At 35.1% G+C, this 12,125-nt stretch overlaps 1 protein-coding gene across 3 annotated transcripts in view; it reads left to right on the plus strand.

The window, feature by feature from the left end:
- Positions 1–12,125, plus strand: part of SLC9A9 (solute carrier family 9 member A9) — a 607,055-nt gene that overhangs the window by 4,517 nt on the left and 590,413 nt on the right. For all 3 annotated transcript variants that reach the window (XM_032486920.1, XM_032486926.1, XM_032486909.1), the window contains exon 2: positions 566–808. The gene's annotated coding sequence lies outside the window, so the exon portion shown is untranslated. The remainder of the gene's footprint in view (positions 1–565; positions 809–12,125) is intronic.

Here is a 12,125-nt window from a genome sequence, read left to right on the forward strand (position 1 = left end):
TGAGTTCAAATGCAACTGCAGTTTATAACTCTTGACTCATGTTAATTCAAATTAACATGCAATGTTGCACAGTTTTCTACATTGACTATGCTAATCCAGAGAAGCACATTTTTCTCTTAGTAAATTTTTAATAATTCTGTTTTTTTTCCAGTTTGTTTTAGCAGAGAAAATAAGATACGCAAAGACAAAAAAATTAATACCACTTCAGTGAGAGGTCACTTATATATCCAATTGTTAAGATCTTTTGAAAAGTAAAACCAAAACCTATGTAAATGAACATTATTATTATCTATTTTGAGTTGGCATACATACTGAAAATGCCCGTTATTCAGTTCCACCCAAGTACAAGATTCTGTAGGTTTGGGTTCTCAGTCTAGTGGAGGAGACAGATACATACATACTAAATTTTATTACATGTTTGTGATAAATACTGAGATATAAGCAAATATTAAAGTGTCATAACAAATTCCTGTAGCTACAGACATTATCTTTGCATTGATAGCACTCTTCTTAGGAGAGTAGGTTTTGTGCACTAGGGTAATTTTGCTTCTTTTTTTCTTGACAGTTTATTTTCCTCATAAGCCTCACATGCTATGTCTCCTACTCTTTGAATCTACTGGCTTATGCAAGTGATGTTCCTGCCACCTCTGCTGGATGATGACAGCTGCAGCCTACTGCTCTTCTCTCTAAGCAAGCATTCCAGAAAGCTTGGAGAACCCCAACTGCCCTTTTCAGAGCTACAGCATCTTCTGGGTAGCTAAAGCTCAGACTTCTAAGTATGGATCCCTTCGTGGAAACCACAGTTTAGGTAAAAAACCTGCCATAGTCTCCACCGTAATGGCTGTGCCAGGTAAAAAGATCAGCCACAGCTGAGGAAGGCTATTTACATTTTGTACTTGGATATCAAACATAGTGTGTATTTAGTATTAATAATTATGTGGTTGAGATATGTTGACTTTTTTGTTTTTTTCCTTATAGCAAGGTTTATAAACACTGTAGGTAAGTAATCAAGAATTGCCATTTTCAAACCTAAAGATTCTGGTCACCAATTCTTGTGTGGGAAGTATATGTGCATGGGAGGGCATTGCTTGCATCAACAAGCAATTCTTCGACACCAGCTTAGTGTCCTACAATTTAACTCAATTCTGACACCATCAGATTCCATAGATTAAGGGCACAGTCCCATAAGATTGTCCTTCACTTCAGAAGAAAATTATGAGCCCAGGTTGTTACCTGTGCATCGGATGACCAGCTACAAATCAGAGGTTCCCTGGACCCCTCCTTAGGTTACACGGTAGGGGGTCAGTCCTACAAGACTCTCCCTCCCACTTCACAAGCCTGTTGTAAGTCCAGGTTATCATCTATGCTTCTCACCCTGTGCCTTCCTTGGGTTTGATTAATTTGCTAAAGCAGCTCACAAAACTCAGAGGAACATTTTATTCACTAGATTACTGGTTTATTATAAAAGAATATAACTCAGGAACAGCCAGATAGAAGAGATACATAGGCAATGTATGGGAAAAGGGCTCAGAACTTCTATGCCCTCCTCAAGTGTGCACTCCCCTAGACTCTACATGTTCACCAACCCAGGAATTCACTGAACCCTATCCTTTTAGGGTTTTATGAAGCCCTCTCATTACATAGTCACAGCTGATAAAATCATTGGCCTTTGGTGATTGGTTCAACCTCCAGCCCCGTTCCTCTTCCCTCTCCCGTTATCAAGGGGTAGGACTGAAAGTTCCAACCCTCTATTCAGGTGGGTTCCCCTGGCAACCAGCAGCATCCTTATGTGCTTTGCAAAAATCACCTGATTAACATAAACCCAGTTGTAGTAGAAGGGAGGTATTTATGAATAACAGGACACCCATTTCACCGTGATGGCTCCTAAGTGATTTCAATAACTGCAGACAAAAGACCAAATACTATAACAAAAGGTGTTCACATTGCTCTCTGCTCAGGAAATTCCAAGGTTTGGAACCAGGTCAGGAACCTAAGACCAAATATGTATTTCTTATTATAAATCACAATATCATAGGTACTAACTGGTGATGTCTTATCATCTAGTATAATCTAATTACACACTATACCCAGTAGAACTGAGTTCAGAATAGATGTAACTGATTCACTGGTCTTTGTGATTTGACAGACCGTCTACTACTTTTCTGTCCTCCTTGTGCTGCTATATATTTTCTGTGGAAAGTAGATTGATATGCAGGGTGTTTTCCATTTCCCTCCCCCTGCCCTCACCCTCAGGAAATAGTAAAGCTCTAGTTATTTTTTGAGAAGTTGTTACTGAACCAAATTTGGGTCCACTTGCCTGCCTCACAGCAAAGCCAATCTACTGACACTGGGTTGTAGTGAAGGAAAGTACAGCATTTATTTGCAGGGACCCAAGCCAGGAGAAAGGGTAGCTTGTGCTTAAAAGACCCAAACTCCTGGATGACATTCAGGGAAGGGTTTTTAAAGGCAATGTTTTGGGTGAGAGTTGCAGCTTGTGGACTTTCTTCTGATAGCTTGGTGATGCAGTAACAGGGTGACCTTTCAGGAATCTTAACCAGCAACCTGGTTCCATCCAGTCTGGGATCTATGGCTTGTGGTCATCATGTTATCACCATCTTCCATCTGGTTGGGGGTATTAGTCTCTACAGAACAACTCAAAGATATGCATCTGATTGTTACGTATATCCTTTGAGGAAGAACTAGGGTTTTATTTTATCACTGAATTATTGTTTAGGCTGTTATTACTTATCTAGCTTAACTGCTGTTCCTTTGTTTCTGCATTCCCTCACTTTCCTAATTAGTAATGATTTGAGTTTGCTCTTTGGAACTGTGGGAAATCCTGGGAGACTGAAGCTTTTTTCTGCAATCAAGAAAAAAGAGACAGGGAGAGGCTTTTGTATCCAGGAAGGCCCCAAAGGGTCCTGCTCAGTTTGAAAGTCAAGAATTAAAATTTTAAATCACATCAAAGGAAACAGAAAGATTACATATTCCTTTATTATAACTAAGCTTCCTTAAAGATTTGCCTGCTACTTAGAAAATATAATTTAAATAGTTACAGATAAGAAAATATATTGTGTGGTGATCTAATCAATGATAACAAGACCATTAGAATTTACTGATAAACTAAAAATAGCAACTTAGTGGATTAAACTGGAATATCAAAATAATGTATATTTTTATAAATGTTACATCATTTTAACATAAGATAGCACCTAATTGCAGCTATCAGTTTGCAGACTCAAGGGTAAATACAGTAATTGAAGTTCTATAATTTATTTAAAAAGAAGCTTTAAACCCTATACAAAGGCACATTTTAATCCTTTTTTGTGGTAGATTTTGATTCCCAAGTCTTTGAGACACTAGTACTTAATATTGAACTGTAGATAATGAACGGCAGTTTAAGAAACAGTTATGTAGTCTCCAATATCAAGAGAGAAAAAATAATTTAGTGCTAAAGTCATAAATACCAAGGTGATGACCAATAGTAAATAGTAAAACTTTCCTATAAAAATTATTAAATTGTAACATGTATTTTTATTCATTTTTTGGAATGTTCATTTCTATCAAAATGACTACCAATGAATTACATTTTTTTAACCTTGTTTTCACTCTTAAAATGAAGTAATTGCAAAGGAAATTTCAGAGAAAATACTAAAAAGAAAAAAAATGTGTTTTAAAATTACTTTCAAATTCCACAGATATTTTTAAGTCACAGCTCAATGTGCAGCTTAATCCTCAGCAAGACTCTAGGTCAGCCTTCTACAGTTCTCTGCAGTACTTTCTATACATTATTATATCTCCTCAACATTATCATATCTTGCAAATTCTAGAAAATTTGGCATCCTCAAACACCAAACGCTTGGTGTGACTGCTGATTTCTGTCTGGGAACCCTTCCACATGCTCCAACCTGGGAACTCCAGAAATGAACTTGGACAAAAATAGGGCTTACCTTCCTTATTTCCTTTTTAACAGGGTCATTGATCACTATTCTGTGCTGACATTGTCCAGAGTCTGAAAACCATTGTTTAATGTATTTTGTCCAGTTTTCTGTTTGTTTTGGCGGGAGGATAAAATCTGGTCCCTGTTACTCCACCATGGTTCAGAATGTAATATTTTGAAATTACATTCCTTGAGAAGGCACAAACTTTCCCATTTTACCACTAAACTGTTCACACTACATATAGTTTTAGAATGAAGAGTTTCACAAACATTTATGTCACTTGCTTAGACTCGAAAGATGGATGAGTTTGCAACTGAATTCTAGTGTGGCCTTTCCAGTCAGCTTTCTCTAATTCTTAGAGTTTTCTTCTTTACAGTATCAGAGTTCCTACAACAACTGTTCAAATGAAAATGACAAAAAAAATACAGAGGGTGATCCAAATCCAAAAAGAAAAAGACACATTTCACAAGGAAGCCAAAAAACCTGTAGAAACCTGATACCTAGATACATTTAATTTACTAAACAAAACTCAGCTTCTCTAAGATGTTTACATTCAAGATTGTTAAAGTTTTCCCAAGAACAATAGGTATATACTTGATTTACATTTGCTTTGTGGGCACATTTTTTATGGCTGTCTTAGAAAAATAATCTAAAGGTAAATTTAACCTCTTAAAAAGCAAGCATACTTATAACATTTAAATGACATTTTTCCCAGTCTGTATTAATCAAGGGCTCAAAAGTATTTTACAGTATCACCTTTTTGCATGTGGTATAATAGAAAAATATTTGTTCTTTGCCTCCATTTCCTAGCACAAAATTAAAACTTTTAGGATTTCCTTCCTAATAAGGCAGGCCCTTAGACAGCTTCATGTTAGGGGCTGGTCACCAGAGGGCCAATCCATGATTAAAAGCTTGGAACTTTTGTTACCCAGAAACTAGGTTTGCCTCTTGGTTGAGTGTCAAGCCAAAAGACAAAAGAAAGTCAAAGAGTGGGAGAAGAATTTATTTCTTGCAGCAAGTAAGGAGGATACCAGAGATCTTTCTCAAAGCATTGTCTCCCCAAACAGCAAAATTGGGGAGGTTTTAAGCCAAGGGTACATGCATACTCATGAAGGGGCTTGGGCAATGTATGCATATTCATAAAGGGGCTTAAGCAGGGAAGAATTCAGCATAGAATTGGGGCAAATTGATCAAGTCCAAGTTTTAGTTGACTGAAGTCACAAGGGTCAGAAAAGGTCAACATTCATCATTCCTTAGGTTCCAACCAGTCTGGGGTCTCAGCATGTAGTTATCGTCCTCCATCTGGATGGTGACCTTAACCCAGAACTCAAAAATACGTATCAAAATGTTATGTATATCCCTTGAGGAGGAACTTGGACTCTGTTTTATCACAGAACTATTGTTTCTTGACTATTTTTCCTTTATTCCTCCATTCCCTCATTTCTTTTAAGATCATTAATAAGTGAGACCTGTTAAGGGCAAGCATTGTGGCCAAGCTTAGATCACAAAATGGCTTAGGCCAGAAATGACTTCTCTTATGTCAAGAAAGTCATGCCTGATTCTCTTTCTCTGGGGAACCCCTACCTTATCTGCTTACACTTTTAGCACCCCCTCCCAACTTCCAGGATGAGGAGAGGGGCTGGCGATTGAGTTAATTACCCATTTCCAGTAATTTAATTAATCATGTCCATGTAATGAAACCTCCTTAAAAACCCCTGATCAGTGAAGTTTGGAGAGCTTTTCAGTTGGTGAACTCACTGAGGTGCTGGGAGGTTAATACATCCAGAGAAGGCATGAAAGCTTCACACCCCTACTCCTATACCTTGTCCTGCACATCTCTTCCATTTGACTGTTCCTGAGTTATATCTTCTATAATAAATCAGTAGTCATAAGTAAATGCTTTCCTGAGTTCTGTGAGTTGTTCTGGTGAGTTACCAAACCTATAGAGAGGGTTGAGGAAACCCTTGAATGTTTAGTCTGCTGAGCAGTAATGTGAGTAGCTTTGGCACCCCATCTGTGGCCAGCTTCCCGAGTGGATGCACTCTTGGAACTGAGACACTTGTAGATCCTGATGCTAACTCTAGTTGCTTCTGTCAGAGTTGAATTGAATTGTTGGAAACCTGGTTGATAAAAGAATTAGTTGATGTTAAAAAGAAATATCTATTTTTCCATGGATGGTTGTTACGGGCTGAATTGTGTTTAATTAAAATTCGTATGTTGAAATCCTAACCCCCAATCCTCAGAATATAATCATAGTTGGAAATAAGGTCTTTAAAGAGATGATTAAGTTAAAATGAGGCCATTAGGATGGATCCTAATCCAATCTGACTGTGTCCTTATAAGAAGAGGAAATTTGGACAGATAAATGGATACCAGAGGGCGTGCACACACTAAGAAAAGACCATGTGAAGAGGCAGCAAGAGTGCAGCCATCTGCAAGACAAAGAGGTCTCAGAGGAAATCAATATTGCTAGCACCTTGATCTTAGACATCCAGCCTCCAGAACTTTGAGAAAATAAATTTCTATTATTTAAGCCACTCAGTCTGTGGTATTTTCTTATGGCAGCCCTAGCAAGCTAACATAACAATTTGTTACTCCTTTTTCATTTCTGTTGATTTGAGATGTTTATTTCAAGCCTGAGTCTTTAGTCTGGAAATTTTAGGAGCACATTAACTAGTATCCCTTTCTCATTCTATCCAAACCTAAGGATTTGAATCATGATTTTCAAACTTTAAAGCTCAGCGTGTAAATCATACATCAGAATTAGAAGTATGAAATATTAAAAGGAGGACAATTGAGAGCACAGAACAAAAATAAAAATGGTTGGAAAGCATAAAAGACAAGAACAGAGAACTGAAAGACACATACTGAAGACCCAACACTGAATAACAAGAGTTCCAAAAGGAGGAAGAGGAAATGATGGAGTAACATTTTATAGCAAAAAAAAATTTATAGAAAAACAATACTCCCTAAACTGGAGAAATACATTCATCTGCTGAATAAAAGATCTCACTCAGGTAAGACTGATGAAAGAAAACCCTGTTGTGGAAAATAAAACCATAGACTCAAAATTTTAAATAAGACTTTGTTATTTACTAAGAATGACATTGCAGAAAATAAAGAGGGAAGTTCCCACCAGCTATAGCAAAGCCAAGACAACTAATTTCTTAATACATCAAAATTATCATGATTTATTTTATACACTAGTATAATGAAAGCCCAATTCCAAGAATTGCATTGTAGTCAACAGGGGAGAAAGGACTCATTTAATTAGATTAGTGACAATTAATGAGAAAGGAAATATCAGCAGTCACAAATTAGCAAGCAGAATAGCTACTTGAAAGATGTACCGCTATCTTACAATTATAAGGGGTTATAGAATCTTCATTAATATCTTAAGGACCTATCATTTGGTTGAGATTTCACCTTTCTCTGCATACTGACTTTTAATACTGTCTTGTTATGGACATATTAGAAATAATCCGGTTAAATTTCTGAGTTCCAATGATAAAGGAAAAAAAACTGTAATTATCTTCCTTGGAAAAAGAATTAATCATGAAGGGAAAAGAATCAGATCACTTTTTACTTACAATATTAAAAGCTACAAGAAAATTTGGTATCATTTATATTGAGAAAAAAGACTATGGTCGAATGACTCTAATATAACCAAAATATTACTTAGTCGTCAAAGACAATTGTTTGGGAATATGTGAAGATTAATGGAATATATCATTGAGTAGCACAACTGAGGAAATAGTAAAGGAAAGGACTGTAATCAAACAACAAAAAAATGGAGGAAAATACAGACATCAAGAGATGGAAAGATGTACTAAACGAAAGAGCTCTGGCACATCTGTTACCTAAAGAAATACCTAAACAGAGATGCAGAGTGGCTGAATATGTGTAATATGAGTACTAACTTGATTCTTGAAATAAAAGTGGCATACTGCAAGGGAACCCTGATAATAGACTCTAACCAAAGGCAATTAAAATAGATCAGTGAATCCTAGGAGTTTGGGGGTGGAAAGGGGGAAGTAAGTGTTCTAAAGGGTTCATCCAGTGAAGGAACAGATCACCTAGCAAACAAATAATTGGTTTCCTATTTTTATATAACCCTTACTTTCATATACATTTCATTTTGTGTATATGAAAGTGATAATCACCTGTTGAGTGGAAAGTACAATAGGATTTCCTAACTAAAAAGAGGAAAAAGATTATAAATTTAATTAGGTCCCATTTGTTTATTTTTGCTTTTATTTCTATTGCCTGGGTAGACTGCCCTAGGAGAACATTGCTAAGATTTATGCCAGAGAATGTTTTACTTTTGCTTTTCTGCAATGAAGACATACAAATGGCCGATACACACATGAAAAAAAATGCTCAGTATTGCTAATTATCAGAGAAATGCAAATCAAAACTACAATGAGGTATCACTTGACACCAGTCAGAATGGCCTTCCTTCATTAAAAACTCCACAAATGATTAATACTGGAGAGGGTGTGGAGAAAAAGGAAGCCTTCTACATTGTTAATGGAAATAAATGTAGTTTGGCGCAGCTGTTATGGAAAATAGTATGATGATTTCTTAAAAAACTAGAAATAGAGTTACCATATGATCCAGCAGATCCTGGGCTTATATCCAAAGGAAGCTCTAATTTGAAAAGGTGCATTCACCCCAGAGTTCATAGCAGCACAATTTACTATATCTAAGACGTGAAAGCAACCTAAATGTCCATTGACAGATGACTGGATAAAGAAGTTGTGGTGTATATATATATGTGTGTGTGTGTGTATATATATATATGTATATATACACACACACACAATGGAATGCTACTTAGCCATAAACAACAATAAAATAATGCCACTTGCAGCACCATGGGTGGACCTGGAATTTGTCATACTAATTGAAGTAAGCCAGAAAGAGAAAGAAAAATACCATATGATATCACTTTCATGTGGAATCTAAAAAAATGACAGATGACACAAGTGAACTTATTTGCAAAACAGAAACAAAATCACAGACATAGAAAACAAACTTATGGTTATCAGAGGGAAAAGAAAGTAGAAAGGGATAAATTGGGAGTTCAAGATTTGCAGATACTACTGTATATAAAATAGATAACAAGTTTCTACTGTATAGCACAGAGGACTGTTTCAATATCTTATAGTAACATATATGAAAAAGAATATGAAAAGGAATACATGTATGTACATACATGACTGAAACATGCTGTACATCAGAAATTGACCCAGCATTGTAAACTGACTATACTTCAATAAAAAATTAATTTAAAAAAATTAAAAGAGGAAAAAGATAAATAATAATAATGATTAAACAGGAAAACTAGTAATGGAAATATTTAAAAGGAAATAAGGAAAACTTAAAAAAAATACAAAGTGGGGTGAAAGGATTAAAACACACAAATGATTAAATTCCCCAATGTATAAAATAAATTCTCAGATTAAGTTGATAAAAACAAAACTATCAATATATTCCTAAAACACACACAAACATATACATTTAAACAAAGCAGTGAAGACTTCGAAACAAAAAATGGGAAAGGAGAGAAGCAATTGCATACAAAAAATGGAAGAAAGGGAACATTAACATCAGATAAAATAAAAAGGTTTAAAGTACTAAACAAGATAAAGATTATGCAACTATAAAAGGCACAGTTTACAAAGAGAATATAACAATTATAAGCCAATTTTTAAAATATCTCTCAGCTTCAATTTTACCCTTCTATGTTTCATTTTGTGATGCTGGAACTAGAATTCTGGATATTGCCTTTCTGATTTGTCAGATTGTTCCCTGTTGAGCTCTGTCAATAGGGGGAAATAAGGGTGATCACAAGACAGGAAGAAGAGGAAAGAAACTCTTCTTTTTCTTACCATTTGCTTCTTGTTTCTATAAACATCACCCCAATAAAGCTTCATTCTGGCAGTAACATTTCCTTACAACAGCAGCAGTTGACTGTAGTTTGCAATTTTTCAAATACCATTCTGATTGTGGCCCCTCAGGGAAACCAGTACCAATGGTGCTCCAGCTTCTCTTAGGACTACAGTCCCCTCATCTGAACTCAGAAATGCCAGCACCAGCCAAGCAGTACACTCTTCTTTGGTCTCGCATATCTAGATGTGATAGTTGCTTCCTACAGTTTCTAGCTCTATGATATTCAAGAGTTCCTTTTCAACTTTCTTTAATATCTAATTAATTTTTTTATATTAAGTCATCTCACTTTAGTAACTGTATGGGATTGTGAGAAGATGGTAATAGAGATGGTAGCATAGGTTTGAGATCTTTTGAATTCCCACACAAAAGCACATTGCAACTAGATAACAAAGGCAAAAACAGTATTTGCAAACAAGACAACAGGTTTTCCTCACAAGCCTCAGAATACAAGCAGGTGGAATAAGCCATCAGTAGTCACAAGACCTGTGTCCTATCGGTGTCTATGCCGGAAAAAGCAATGTGAAGCAGTGAGGCATCTGATGGACCTGAGAACAGAAAAAAGCCACATAAACTAAAAGGTATTCACTGGAAATTATGGTAACTCAATTTGAGAACAGTAGCTAAAACTGGGAGACATTTAGCATATTCCAATAATCAGAGATAAGTCTTAGTGTTGGCTTATTCCCATAAATTCTCATAACTGACACTAGGGCTCCCTTCAAGTACAAGATCTTATACTGAAGAGAAACTGCTGAGATGAAACAAAATTGTTCAGCATAGAAACAACTAAAATGAAAGGAAAAAAAAAATCCAGGTAAAAGGGAGACGGAAACAGAGCTGGAAACTGCACCAAGCAAGCAATTGTAGTTTTACTAATATAGAAAACAACAGAAAAGGGAGCTCATGAGAAGTTTGAAAAACTATCTGACCCAAATCTTCTAAGAAGTTATGCAAAATAAATTTATTTAAAAATGATCATTGGAAAACTATTGAAGCCAAATACCATACAAGCAACTGTAAGAAAAGATGACAAGAAGAAATAGAATAATCCTGCAGGCAAAGAAAATACACTAAAAAGACATGTTCATCATGTATGCAAATTGAAACATACTATGTCAAAATGACCTAAGAGACTTAATATTGCTTAATGAAAAGATACAAGATATGAAAAAAAACAAAAATTAGAGTTGAAAAACTTAGAAATTAGTGATACAGTTCAAAAAGAAAGAAAAGAAAAAATATTTCAGAGCTGAGGAATAAACTAGAAGAAAAAAATCACACACACTCACACACACACACACACACACACACACACACACAAATCCAAGCACAACAAATAATGCCTTACAAGAAATAGTAGATTAGAGGGAGGTAGTTTTTAAAAAAAACACAACAAAATGAAGAAACAAAAAGGATTTGAGAGAAAATGATGAATATTGAAGATATTAATAGAAGATTCAACATACAGATATAGGAGTTCCTAAAAAAGAAAAAAAATACATAAAGAATAGAACAAATATTAAAAACTTGCTGAAAAATATTGTTGTGAAATATACATTAAAAGAGCACACAATTGCCTGAGATTTTTAACCCAGAGCAAGACTGAGAAATATTCTAGTAAAATTATTGGACTTTAAAGAAAAAGAAAAAATAGTTTTGGGGACTCTAGAGAAAAGAGCACATATTTCATAAGGGCATCACATTATATTATCATCAGATTTTTTTAACAGCAGTGCTTTGTACCAGAAGAAATGGAGTAATATATTTAAATACTTAAATGGGATAAAAAAAATAAGTGAGATAAAGCAAATGAACAATTATGATATATTCTAAATCTATCATTACTTGTGACCTTAAGAATGAGGATTCTTAGTGTGGAAAGATGTAAAATAAGAAAGGTTAAGTAAAGACTATGTAGACCTGAATTTGAAAAATCTAATAAAAACATCACCAACAAGTAGCAAATAGCAACCCTAGCTTCCAGATTATACTTTTGACATACTATTTTCTTTTAAAGGAAACCTTGGCTTCTTCAAAATATGACTGATTCCAAGTCTATAGCAGAAAATATAAGAACATCTTGAAATACTGTATAGCAGAGAAAAAATAGAATATTACAAAGGTCATGTCACAAGGATTCAGAAGTCAAATTGAGGCTCTAATTGACCATAGTTTGTATAAAAATTAAAATGGATTGAGGCCAATAAAATATGTTTAAATTTGTGAGTT

Source organism: Camelus ferus, chromosome 1 (assembly GCF_009834535.1).
Source record: "Camelus ferus isolate YT-003-E chromosome 1, BCGSAC_Cfer_1.0, whole genome shotgun sequence".
NCBI classification, from domain to species: domain Eukaryota; kingdom Metazoa; phylum Chordata; class Mammalia; order Artiodactyla; family Camelidae; genus Camelus; species Camelus ferus.